Below are 14,784 nucleotides of genomic sequence, written 5' to 3' on the forward strand. Positions count from 1 at the left end.
CTAGGAATATAACACCCAACAAGACGTAAAATTCATTGATATCAGTTTCGTTCCACTTATTTTTTTTTATTTGTATAAACCTCGGAGGCATATTTGTTAGTTTAGAGACAATAATCTCATTTATCTTTGTGTCCATAAATAAAAGAAAATAACTTAAAGCATCTGACTTATCTTGTATGGAGTCAAAGTGTGCGCCGGTCTCTCTATCATAAAAATCATTCACTACGGAAATAAATGAAGTTTTGTTCCATTTCAGAACCAAATTTTACTTTGAGGCCAAATTATCTTGAATCACTTCAGGTGACTTATTATTTTTGTTTCTGTTTTCACCATCAAGGGGATTTTCTTCGTCAAATAACTCATTATTGCTATTTTGGACCTCATCAAATATAACTTTATTTATCTCGTCATCTTCATCCGAATCGGGATTATACTTACTGCCACTAGAGACATATGGCTCTTCATTGGAGTCTAACATCGCGAAAATATCGTCATAGTCCTGTTTTGATAGCCCACAAAAGTTTCCATACTCATCATACCTTTTACACTTGCTTAGAACCACGTGCTTTACTCATATTAAGCGCACGATTGCGACTGTTGTGCCCAAAATGATTTTTTAAACTGAATTTTTAATACGTGAAGTCGTTCGACGGACCTGCAGCTTCACCTTCGACCTATGCATGTAACAGCGTTGCCACCAGTGCTACAATATAGCATATCTAAAATATGTGAACAAATATATACGGCAATGGGTCCGCATGATCTGTCTTAGGTGTTAAAATTTTGCGGTTTTGGGAATAATAATCTAACATTTTCTGACATATTTCTACGGCATTGGGACACCAATGGGTATAAAATTTTATAAGCAACGCATATTTTCGGCTTTGATAAATTGAGACCATAACACCTCGAACGTCTATAAAAATACGGCGGCTGGGACAGAAAGGGTTAAAAAACAGTTTGAAAAAGAGCTGACTAATTAGCTTCTAAACATTTATATTAACTTGATATTTTTTTATGTCACACGGTTGTAAGTAGGCTCAATGAAGAGTCGGTAAAAAAGCACACCAACAATTAACAGACCGACCAATAACAAGAAACAAGCTGAGATATTGCAGCTGACAGTTCTCCCCTCCACTTTTCCGTGGCGTTATTCTACGAGTACCATCATTTTAACGGGTTAAAACTTTTTAGTTATTCACTGTGTATGCTATCAGTTGGATCATAAAATTTAGATTTTCTTTTACAATTGTTCAAGTTTCAGCTCTTAATGTTAATAAACAATGAAAATATGATTATAGGAAAAAAAAATGTTATCTGGTTCTCCATTGGTCATAGAAGGTTAAGGTTTTTTTTGAAATGTGTGTTTTTTCACCAGCTTTTCATTGAGCCTACATACAACTATATGACATAAAAATGCCCAAGTAAGTTATTAAAAATGTTTATAAGCTAAAAAGTTATCCCTTTTTTATACTGTTTTTTAATAAAGAATCTTGAGATTTTTTAATATACCTTAAAAACGAAGCCTCAAAAAATCAATAATTACAATTTACAAAATACCTCTACAGTGACTATTTGGATAAGTAGAGTTGTTGAAACAATCACTCTCTGAAATAAACAAATTGAATAACTTATTTACCATTTATAAATTACTATAAAAATAAGTGTTTTTTATAATTATCTCGGTCAATTGTTTGTGTATTTTATTTTGAAAACTCAAAATAACGAACTTTTTATGATGTACAACTTTTATTGAAAACATTTTTCTCTAGAATATATAATAAACTTTTTATCGGCAAAAAACTGTGTTTTTCCTTTTTAAGATTTAAGAAGAAAAATAAACAAAATAAAGTTAGCTGTACATCCTCATGGATTTTTCATGAGCTACCCCTTATATCTGTATACAAGATTTTTTAGCTTTTTTTCTTCATTGGCTGCAGTAAATAGTTATTAAGCTATTTATACCATTTTTTAAAAACGTTGCAAGTCATAATTTATATAAAGTGACGTCACTTATATTTAAAATGTCCAGAACGTCAACTTTAGAGTTCAAATTTTCCTAGCACAGCTAATAATACGAAACCCATACGGAACTGCTCGATCTTTCATAGGCGTCAACATGGTATAATAATTAGAAAAATGTAATCATCATTATATTGGGAATTTTAGAATTATATTAATTAAATAACCAAAAACATTTGTTATTATTAATAATATAAATTTTATGAAATAACTCTTTAAGTCTAATATTCCACAAAATAATAAATTTAATTCAATAAATTAGACAATTGTACGCAACTGATACGGTAATAGTTCAAATTTTATTGACAGTTCAGCGTGTAGCAAAATTGTTTAAAGTGCTTCCGCTTTTTTAGAGTAAAAATTTTGTTTATGTTTTGATTTCCTACACAATTTGATCATAATATATTATATATTAATATGTTATATATTAAGGGCCTGCGTAGCGCAAGCGGTAGGATGCTTGCCTCGCACGCCGGTGGTCCGGAGTTCGAATCTTACCGCCGGCAAGAACAACTAGACATTTTTAAAAATGTCTATAGGCCCCAGGTCGACTCAGCCTGAATAAAATGAGTACCTTGGGTAAAACCAGGGGTAATAATAGGCGGTTGAAGCGTAGCACTGGCCATGTTACCTTCCTTGTATACCGTAGGCCCTAGATATAGCAGACTACCCTGCTATACTCCCAAATCCGCGCAGCGGTATAAAACGGGAGACTATTATTATTATATATTATATATTAATAAATTGTATTTATAAATACATATTAAATTTAGATTAATAGCTTTAAAAACTAATTATTGTTGTGTATTGTGATTGTGCTATGCCAAAACAACTAAATAGTCTGTAGAAAGCTGATAAGCTTTCATATAAGGTAGATTATTTTGAACAAGAATTAATGGCGGGACGTTTTTACTATTAAAGCCCTAAAAGGGGTAGTTTAAAATTTAGAATATATACTTTTGTATTAAAGTGTTTTCTTATGTATTTTAGTGTGTTGCAGTAGTCTAAAAACTAGGTGTATTTACTGTTAATATAACAGCTTGACAAATAGTTGACATTTTAAAAATTCCTCACTTACTATTCTGATGTTTTGGCAACGCTGTGGGGTTCGGACGTAAATCTTGAATGACGTGCAATCATTTTTATATGAAAAATTCTATAGCTTTAAATGTTTGTATTCTAATTTTAATTACTATTGTATAGCGAGTCATGGAAATTCTATTTGACAGTTATCACTTTGTTGGTTAACTTTATTAAGTACATATCAATAATGCATTCAGCAACACCTTGTGAATACGGCAATATAATATTGTTACTAATCAAGTATCAAGTAATTTGTCATTGAAATCATCACTGAAATGAATAACAAATCTTTCAATAAATGTTAAAAACCAGATTACTGCGAAATGAAGAAGTGACACACTTGCAGCTTGAACTTTAAAAGTATCATCTATCGATTGATCCCACGCCTAATATAAATCTAATATCTATCTCATCGATATAATCGCAGTGTGAAAGCCTATCAGATTTTCAATCGCTACAACGGCAAGGTAATGTTCCTTTTAAGATACGGGACACTAAAAAGTGCATGCCATCAGATAACGAACGCTCCTTCAAACTAAAAAGAGTTATAACAAGACATGAAGTATATATACAACTTCATGAAACGGTTTGTTGTGATCGATTGTATTCAGTTCATAAATATAAAAGTTTGGTTTAGCTATCGAGGCTTAATTTTAACAAAAGTTTATTCAGATTTTGACCTATTAATTGTACTTAAATGTAACTGTAAGTCTAACTGTAAACGAATCTCTAAGCTTGTTAAAAATAATTACATGTAATAGTTGCTATTAGTAGGAGGAGTTAAAAAAGCTAGACATATTTATTTTATACATATCGAGTGAACACTTTACTTTCTGTTCGTATTTATCTTTTAGAAGTAATTTATATTTTGGCATTGAATACACAGTATTTAATCTTAATATTATTAAGTATATTATTACCAGGGCCGGACTGGCTCAATAAAAAGGCGCGAAACTTAACTACAGACCCTCTCTGCTAAGCTTTTTAAATCAAACTTTTTGAAATCCGAAGGCATGTAAAGTAAATTAATATTTTTGATTTTTTTTTAAATTTGTTTTTCAGCTTGTTTGCACCCACTACTGGACAAAGACCTCTCCATGAGTTCTTCATCCTTTTTTGTTTGTGCTATTTTATGTGGGTTTCTCACTCTTCCTTTGATGTCTAGCTACCGTTTTTGTGATCTTCCTCTACTACGACTGTGCCTTTTGTGGGAACAAAACCGGGGTCGCTTACTAAAAAATATCGTGTTTGGTTATGGCGTTTCATAAAACTAACATCATAGTTGTTTAAAACAAGTTAACTGCCAAGCTATATTTTTAATTTGGCCTACATGCCAACTGAACCTTGACAATTATTACTGTTAGATATTTAACGTCATTGTTGTAATTTTTCCAAAAGGATTTAATAATGAAAAAAATGTCAATATTTGATTGCCGGCCCGATGGGCCCGACATGGCCTAGAAAGAGTTTGAAAGTCACTTCACGCCACGCCGATCCAACTTCGTACAATAGGTAAATAGGGAGAGAGTTTTGGCACTCCACTACCACACAGAGATTTAGTGTAGCTGGAGTACTTGTTGATACATGTTGAATCACTTAAATAATTTAGTATTTACTGTTACACAATGAGTTCACGAAATACACGAGGTTTATCAGATTATGAACTTAAACAAATACTAAATAATATGTCCGACGAAGAAGATGAAAGCGACGATTCAATTATATATTGTAATTATGAACCTAATTCCTATGAAATCTATGATAATTCTGGAGATGAACACTGGAAACTTTCGAGTTGATTTCATCATTCAATCTTCGCTTACCCACTGCTGGACATAGATCTCCCTCATAATTTTCCATCTATTTCGATCTTGTACCTCTTGCATACAATTCCTATGACAACGTTTTAGATCGTCAGTCCAACGTGTTGGTGGACGACCTCTGCTTCGGTAGGCATCATCTCTTGGTCTCCATTCCAGTATCCGCTTTTTCCATCTATTATCTGTCATTCGAGCCACGTGACCTGCCCAGTTCCATTTCAGTGTTGCTACTCTCTCTACTGCATCAGCCACTCCTGTTCTTTGTCGTAGCTGGCGATTTGGGATCTTGTCTCGTAGTGAAACGCCCAACATAGCACGCTCCATCGCCCTTTGACACACACGGATCTTTTGAACTGTTCTCCTTGCCATGGTCAACGTTTCCGCACCGTAAGTTAACACTGGCAAAACACACTGATTAAACGTTTTTCTTTTAAGGCATATTGGTATATCAGACGATTTGAAAATATGGTTCAGCTTGCCGAAGGCTGCCCAAGTCAGTCTTATACGACGGAGAAGCTCAACGGTTTCGTTATCTTTTCCTATGCGAATCTCATGACCTAGGTATTTATAGGCCATTACCTGGTCTATGGATCTTGTTTCTACGCATATATCTTCGCTGACTACAAGATTTGTCATCATCTGGGTTTTAGATATATTATTTATTTTCAATCCCCCTTCTAGCGAGGAAAGGTAGAGCTGATTTAAAAGTTCTTTGGCCTCATCTATCCTATCAGCTATCGAGTTGATTTACTAAGTATTATATATTTTTGTACCCATTGTTATAATATTTGTAGTTGAAGATGAATGCGCTGAAAATGTTTAACACTTTATTATTTTTAGCACTAAACATACAAGATAATGAGAATCATCAGAATCTATCGACGTGTGATGTTGGAATATCAATGAAAGTAGATAATGATTGGGCAGAACCAAAAAGCAATCAAGTACAATTTTTTCAATTGAAGCTGGTGTTAACAGTGATGTAGCTGGCATGTTAGCAGTGAGTAAACCAGAAGAGTTCTTTTCCGCTATAGTTAGTGACTCAATATTTGAAATGATAGCAAATCAGACAAACTTATACCCTACGCAAACACTGGTCAATGCCGACACCCCTTCATCTTCTAGGCTACACAACTGAAATCTCACAGATACTGTTGAAATAAAAAAGCTTTTTGCTTTGATAGCTTGGATGGGATTTGTAAAATTACCAACATTGTCAGACTATTTAACTCAAGTTCCCTTGTTCAAAATGGGGTTTGCATCAAGTGTTATGCCTAGAAATAGGTTTGAAATTCTATTGCGAATGATTCACTTTTCAAATAATGAGGGAGACAGATTACACAAAATAGATAATTTAGTAAACTTAATTTTGAAAAACTATCAATTTGTTTACGCACCTGGAGAAATTGTGTGTGTGGACGAATCAATGGTTCCTTTTAGAGGCGGGCTACTGGTGAAACAGTACAACAAGCAAAAACGATATAAATATGGAAATTTTTAAATTGTGTTGTAAAAATGGTTATACATATAATCTATAAATATACGCTGGTAAAACCTTAGAATAAGAAAAAACTACCCCTTTAGGCATTGTTATGAAGTTATGCACACAAATATTAGATGCGAATAGAACTGTTTGTACGGATAACTGGTATACCAGTATAAAGTTAGCAAATAAACTGCTAGACATAAATATATATCTGATAGAAACAATCAGACGAAACAGAAAATTATAAAAAAAGTAGCTAACAATAAACTAAAAGTAGGTGAAATAGCAGCTATGGAGAATAAAAGAGGAATACTACTTGCCATTCCATTCTGAAATGAAACTGAAAATGTACAAAGAAAAAAACCAACTTCTTTAGTAAAACCAAAAATGGGTTTAGCTTACAATACAGGCAAAGCTGGAGTTGACTTATCAGATGTTATGACAGCATATTCCAGTCCACTACGTAAAACGGTTAAGTGGTACAGAAAAATAGCAATAGAGCTATTACTAAATACTTTAGTAGTGATTGTATACATTTTATGTATGCAGGATGCTGGTAATAAAATAGGTGTGGTTGAATTTCGCAAAGAAATTTTAAAGTTTCTCTGTTGTAGCAGTTCAGCAAATCTCATCTCTCTGGTCACTCCGAAAAGAAAATGCCACGAGTTAAGTGAGGACCAGGGACATAATCATAAAATACGAAGATACTGCAAATCATGTTACGAAGCAAATATGAAAAATGAAGGTCGTATAATAGCATAGTAAAGAATAAAACTAAAAAAGTTACTACAGAGTGTGAAGGAACACCATTCTTGTGTTCACAATGTTTTAATAAGTTACATACTTTTACACAGGTACATGAAATATAAAATGTAATGTTTTCGTCGTGGCGTAATGGGACATTGTGGTGTCTGTACCATGGGCCCGACACTGCAGTTAACTTGTTAATAAATGTCATCAATGTGAACCATATAATGCCTACAGGTTGCCTTAGTCTTGTCATAAATTTTTGCAACAGTATAGTCTCCTTTTGAAATTTTGGGTGGATTGGTTTCTACCAAATCAAAATCTTTTGGCGAATCAAAACTTTCTTGATAACCGACACTTTCGTTACTGGATGATCTGCTTTCTCTAAATACAAGGTTTTTACAGCCTGTCTCTCAGTTAAATTTATTTTAATTTTTTTATTGACGTTTTCTTTTCGAATCCTAGCTTTTTTTTCTAAATTTTCTTTGAAAGGTGTGTCCATTAGTAGTCCTTGGCTTTTGTGTAAGGGCAAATCCGTTCGGGAGTTAAAATTGTTGACATTGGGGCTTAACACAGTGGCCACTTTAATATTAATTCCGACTGTGATTTTTGAGATTCCGTTTCTGCATTCACTTGATGTTCTTGAATTTGATGAACGCACATTTTTTTCAATAATTGGAGATACTTAAGTTTTGGGAGTCTGTAATGTTTGAGAGTTTTCCTCTGATGTTGCTATTTGACCACTGTTTGACGAAGTCTGTTGTCTGTTCTCTGGATTTGGTCTATCTGTTATGTATGATGATAAATAGTCGTCATCAGAAAATATTTGATCATTAAACAGTTCTATGCCAGTAGCTCGAAATCCACTGCATAATTTTTTTTTTGTGAAAGCTTGAAGGAATGCTTCCAATGCTTCGCAAAATCTATTGCCGTTATGCTTAAGTAACCTTCATGATTGTCGATAATAATTTTGGGTGCTCCTTTGACGGTCTTTCATGTTGGCCAAAATGATGCAAAACAGGTAAAAACAGTTCACTTCTCATCCACCCAGTTGGTGTTGCGGCATCTTTGCTTCCAGTAGGGGCTCCGTGAAGTATGGTATGCTTAAAACGCACGCGCGGAAATACAAAGCACAGTGGCATATAATTTCAGGGGTGCCAATAGTTGGTACAACGGTAACAAGGAATTTTTTTGCATACAATAGTTTTCTATTTAAAAACTAGATTATTCTAGACGCAAAATACGTACTGCGTCTAGAAAGCAACAGATGAAAATTACTTTTTCACAAGATTAGACGTAATATATAGAAATTACAAAAACTTTTCAATATCTTCTTTTAACGCAGATCTGGAAAAAATTTAATGGGATAATATACTGTACGAAAATTTTATAGATAATAAAATTCGAATTTTCAATAATATGTTAGTTTCGCTGTTTGATAAACATGCTCCCTATGTTAAATCAAGAATTACAAAGCCACCGTGCTCCGTGGCTAATACCCACAATACAGAATATGATGAAAACTCGTAATGCTGCTTTAGCCAAATATAAGAAAACTAAAAACGTCTTAGACTATAATTACTATAAAGATCTTCGAAACGCAGTTACTAACGCAGTCCGTCTGGAGAAGAATGGTTATTTAAATTATCGGTCTGCTTCTTCGAATAAAAAAGATCTTTAGAAAGCTATGAGGTTATTCAAAATTGTAAATAAATCAGTTATCTCTCAGGAGCTTAACGATCCTATCTCTATAAATAATTATTTTACATCTGTCTTTAGCCCTGTAAATTGTTGTCCTGAGACAACCCAATGGTATCAGTCAAATATTTTCAACCCAGATATTATTTTCTCATTTAAAATGGCCACTATTGATGAAATTAAATCACTTATATTAGGGTTAAAATCGGAAGCTGTTGGATGTGATAACATTTCATGCAAAGATGCTACAACTCTCCCTTTCTATTACTGCTCCTTATAATACGCACATTATAAATTGTTGTTTGGAGGTAGGTTATTTTCCGGACACTTGGAAATACGCTTTGGTAAAACCACTGCCCAAATCAAATAAACCTGAATCACTTAATGATCTTCGCCCAATAAGCATTCTACCGGGACTGTCAAAAATTTTAGAAAATGTTATCTATAAACAGATATACGATTATATTTTTAGAAACAATCTAGTTACGTATATACAAACAGGCTTTAGAAAAGAGTTTAGTACAACGACCCTGCTTCTTGACTTAACAGATAATATACTTCGATCATTTGATGAAGGAAAAGCAACCTCAGTCATCTTGCTTGATTTTTCTAAAGCCTTCGACACTATTGATCACGCTCTTCTGTGTGCTAAATTAAAATATTTTGGATTTGATGATACCTCCTTACAGTTTTTCAAATTTTATTTAGTAAATCGTTATCAAAAAGTCATAATCCATAATAATTCATCAGAATTTGCATCTGAATTTCTTTTGTTTTTATTTATCATTCATATTATTTATCACATAACATTACAAATTATTTTCTTTATATTACTTTTCTAGTAGCCACATGACTATTTCTATCATTTCAATATTATATTATTATTTATGCCAATTTGTAAACCATTTTTTTTTTTCATTTTTACTTATTTAAAACTAACTTTGTAAACTTGAGGTTAAGTGGAGTAGCTCTAGCTAGACTTCGCCTCATGTATCTCGTGTTTGTAAATTTTTACAGACTAAATAAAGGCAATTTATTATTAATATGAAAAAAAAGTTGTGGATACCTGAATTCTTTAGCGAAATACCTATCTAATGATGTGCCCCACATGATATATTCCTAATTAAAATTAAGGGTTTGTCCTACTGGAAGAGAGGGGATTGACAAATGACAGATATCTATATCGTTAAAACATAATGTCGTTTGAAATAAAAATCGACTTGTTTTAACATTTTCGACGAATCCCATGAATATGGCTAAAATATAAGGATCGACTCTTTTGAGTGACAACCCTTTATGTATAATATTAGAGTCTTATCTTATAATTTTTCCGTAGACAATATTTTCGAAACCTTAATACATTTTAATAGGGAGCATATGCGTGCCTTCAATGATTAGGTTTATTATCTTTAATATCTATTACAAACATGAATTATTATAATATTGTACACATACATTAAATTCATTTAATGCTAAGTAAAATCTAATTATTTAGGTACGTAGCAGCTAATCTCACCTAATTGAAGATGCATGCAACTTCCTCACGATATGTATGATTACTGGACAACATTAAAATATCTTTCTATTTACGACATAGGTGGTACAGATAATAAGAGAAAAATTATAAATTTCCGTGTAGAAAGTGATTTGCCATAATGATGATTGTGTAAATGTTATACATTTACAACAAAAATTGAAACATGGGAATGGGAAAAACTAACAAATAGTATTAAGTTAAAAGGATGGAACCAAAAAAAATTTTTGGACTGAACAAAACAGCACTACAAGTTTAATATGATGTAAATTTTACATATTATATGGATAATATTGTCTGTAATAGGGTAACTAACTCTACAGGGTGTTTGCGAAAAACTAATAAATAGTATTTAAGTCAAAAGGATGGAACCAAACATACTTTTTTGTACTGTTTACAACAGCACTACAAGTTTAAGATGATGTAAATTTTATATAATATAAGTATAGATAATGTAATCTGTAAAGTATCTTAGAGAAATATCACCACAAATTAAAGGTCTTTCTTTAGAGAGGTAAATCTTTCTGGAGATACTTTAATTTAGACGGTTTTTACAAACAGGCAAACGTTAGTGTTTTGCCATAAAACACTTATTTTAGCCCTAATTATAGATTAAGTATAGAGAACCGTTTCCAATTAAATCAGCTTTTTATTGTGGCTAGTTGGTTATGTGAATATGGCTAATAAAATACCTTTCTAAAACTATAGAAAATATTAAAACAGAATTAAACAGAAAATTCCGTCAACCAAACCGTCTTTGTAGTACCATAAAATGCTATAATTTCTATTTATTAAACATGCTATACTTAAATATACAAAAATGTTTTAAAATTACTTTTGGAAGAACAAGAGAGTTTGTAAATTATGATTATTGTATAAATAATGTACCTTTAGAGGCACGTCATAATATTAAAGATTTAGGTATAAATTTTGATTCTAAACTAACTTTTAAATATCACATTAACGAATCTTCAGCTAAAGCTTTAAAAATGTTGGGATTTATTCTTAGAAACTGTAATCAGTTTTCAGTACAAACTTTAAAAATGTTATACTGTAGTTTAGTTCGATCAGTTTTGGAGTATGGTTCTCTCATTTGGTCTCCTTCATATAACAGTGACATCTACAGTATCGAGAGAGTTCAAAATAAATTCTTGAGGGTATGTGCTTACAAAATTGGTTTTATTAGACATCAATACACATATTTTATGATGATATACTGTCAATACTAAATATCCAATCTCTACATGATAGAAGATGTCAAGCGGATTTATGTTTCCTTTTTAAAATTATAAATGGATATGTTCAAGATCCAGAGTTACTAAGTTTAATAAATTTTAATGTTAATACTAGAAGAAATCGTAACACTGAGATTTTCAACATTCCATTCCACACTACGAATTATGGCCAAAATGAACCCATTACAAGAATTTTACGAACTGCCAATGAGCACAGCAATAGTTTAGAGTTATTTGGAATATCTACAGCAACATTTAAGAAATCATTTGAGAGATTTTGAGCATTGTTTAATAACTTAGGCTACTACTTTAATTGAATTTTGTTTGATTTTAATTTTGGTTTGTTTTTTATTAACGCAACCTATATATAAGCTTTGTAAAGGTTGACGTCATATTTCTGTAAAAATGGTATATCCGTTAATTAAATAAATAAATAAATATTCTATATAATGCCTTTACAGAATTTACCGAAAAATCGGACCAACCTAGAATTTTAATTACCCGATTATATAATTTTAATAATACCCGGAAATTTTGCCCAAGCAATTTTGTTGGTGTATAAAAAGCCACACTTTCCCAGTTTTATTTTATTTTCCGTTGAGAAGACGAAATTAACATATCTAGATGTAAAGACGTTTTAGGTGTGTTTTGAGACCCTTTTCAAAGGGTAAGATCTTTTGTTTTTTAAACAGTGAACGCATTTGTATATCTGGCACCGCTCCTTAACACTGGAAATAATACTACCGCAGAGATGCAGAATTTGCACGGCGAACAGATGCTATTTTGGGCTAAATCTCCTCATTAAATCTCTACAACAAAATAAATAAAACTCTACAAAACAATAATACGCCCAATCCTAACATATGATTCAGAGACCTAGCCTCTAACAAAATATAATGAAAACATGTTAAGATGTTTCGAAAGAATAGTACTAAGGCGAATTTATGGAGCAGTGAATGACAATTGAGTGTGAAGAAGACGATACAACCTCGAACTTTATAGAATATACCAGGACCCTGATATCGTAAAACATATTAAGGTAGGACGTCTGAGGTGGATAGGGCATGTAATGAGGATGGAACAAAATGACCCAGCCACAAAAACGCTCCTTGATAGACCCATTGGTCAAAGAAGAAGAGGAAGACCTAGAACCAGGTTGCTTGATAACATCGATGAAGACATGAGAAATATGGGAATACGTGCTTAGCAGATAAAGGCGATGGATAGGGACGATTGGAGAGAAAATCTTGAGGAGGCTAGGACCCACGTAGGGTTGTAAAGCCAGAATGATGAATGATGATCTTTTATATACCTTTTGTTTCTTTATATTTGTATCTTTTACTTCTTTGCATTTTTGACATTGTATTTTCTCCATTTAGTTAGGGTCCCAGTTTTTCGCGTTGTGAATCCAAATCAAGGCTCCCCATAATTTAAATTTCATTTCTTTCCCATTGGAAGTCTTATCACAATTTATCCCATCTTAATGTAAGTTCTGTCCTTAATCAGGGACGACCTCTATCCTGATATGGAGGTCATTCGCAATCGTAGTATGCAGCTCCCTTTTGTGTCACAGTTCAGACGGAGGCTTCCTTTTATTTAAAATTTGATTAATCTGAGTAACAGATTATATAAAATATTGTGAGTATTATGATGTTACTTAAGTTAAGCAAATGTTTATATTAAAATCCATGAGACTGAACCACTGAATTGAGTTATGTGATATAATTTAATATTTAAAATCTTTTGGTATATATTATTATAGTGCATATTTCATTATTCATTATTAAATATATAATGTTAATTAATATTTTGTTGCAGACTCTATTTTAAACATGTTTAGATCGAAATGGATTAACTAAACAGTAAACCATTTGTTTTTTTGCGTAAAAGAAGAAAAAAATAAGTCACTTTTCTTATGATCTACATCTCCCTTATTACAAAAATAAATGCATATGGGCAATAAATGCAGAGTTACTATAAATCCCTCCAAAACACAAACCATTCTTTTTAAAGCTTCAAATTGTCGCGATGCCCAGGGCCGGATAACTCTTTTGGGAGAAGACCTTACTTTCAGAAACTCGGTTTCCTACTTGGGAGTTCGTTTTACAAGAACTCTCAACTGGAAAGCCGACGTTCAATAAACCTTAGATAGGATGAGAAAGAGGTTTAACCTCCTGAAAGTGCTATCTGGTAAAATGGGTGGGACATCTTTAAAAACATTATTGCACACCAACAAAACATTTGTTAGACCAATCGTCGAATACAAGGCATGCGTCTATGTCTCTCTGACGCCCCTCCAACTTAATGCCATAATGGCAACCGAACGTAGAATCCTCAGATACTGCATGAGGAAGGACTGGTCGTATCCATCAGCTCACATATACATACTGGCCAACATCACACCAATTAAGGACAGAATCCTATCCCTCAGCAGGAAGTATGTCCTAAGAACCATAGCTGGCTCGAACAACAGAGCCAAACAAACACTAAAGACGCCTTGCAACCGCCGAGGGCAAATACTCACCAGGCTTCCCATAAGAAAAATTCCGTTTCCTCCAGCAAAACTTCTCCACAACACTGGACATGAACTTCCTGATGAGTATTTTGATATCTTAGAATCATTCCCCATTAAATATTGCAGTTAGAAACTGCGCGCCAAAAACGCTGATAAAGAGCCGTTCCTACTGTATGGCTGGTAACCCCCGAAGTACCTGAACTGGCATGCTACGCAAAAGTTCCCCACTTCCTCTTGTGCGCTCGTCTGTCGTCCACACACACACCATCTTCTACTTTCCCCTGTTCCTTAGTAGTGCACTACTCCTCAACACTCACAAATTCAGAAACCGACGTTTACCACACCCCCACTACTCCGACAAAAAAAAAGGAGTACCCCATCCCTTGAAGAGGCTCAGGCCTAAACAATTAAAACCCAGATAGGAAATATTATAATTACGTAACTTTAAACTACAATTAAGGAAATTTTTGGCATAACCATAACTTTGTACCTATCAGAAGTTTTCAAAATTTAAATATTTATATTGTATTGTAACGTCCATGATTACAGCTAAGGTATTAAAAATACTATAACATGAATTTATTTTGTAAATCGCTTTTCTATAAACCGAACATGAATACGTTGGCTAATCTCTCGTATTTGCG

The 14,784-nt window shown here is 32.9% G+C and overlaps 1 protein-coding gene across 1 annotated transcript in view; it reads right to left on the bottom strand.

Moving 5' to 3' along the window:
* wb (wing blister) overlaps positions 1-14,784 on the bottom strand; it is a 600,221-nt gene that overhangs the window by 162,197 nt on the left and 423,240 nt on the right. The window lies entirely within an intron of this gene.

Source organism: Diabrotica undecimpunctata, chromosome 5 (genome assembly GCF_040954645.1).
Source record: "Diabrotica undecimpunctata isolate CICGRU chromosome 5, icDiaUnde3, whole genome shotgun sequence".
Taxonomy (NCBI): domain Eukaryota; kingdom Metazoa; phylum Arthropoda; class Insecta; order Coleoptera; family Chrysomelidae; genus Diabrotica; species Diabrotica undecimpunctata.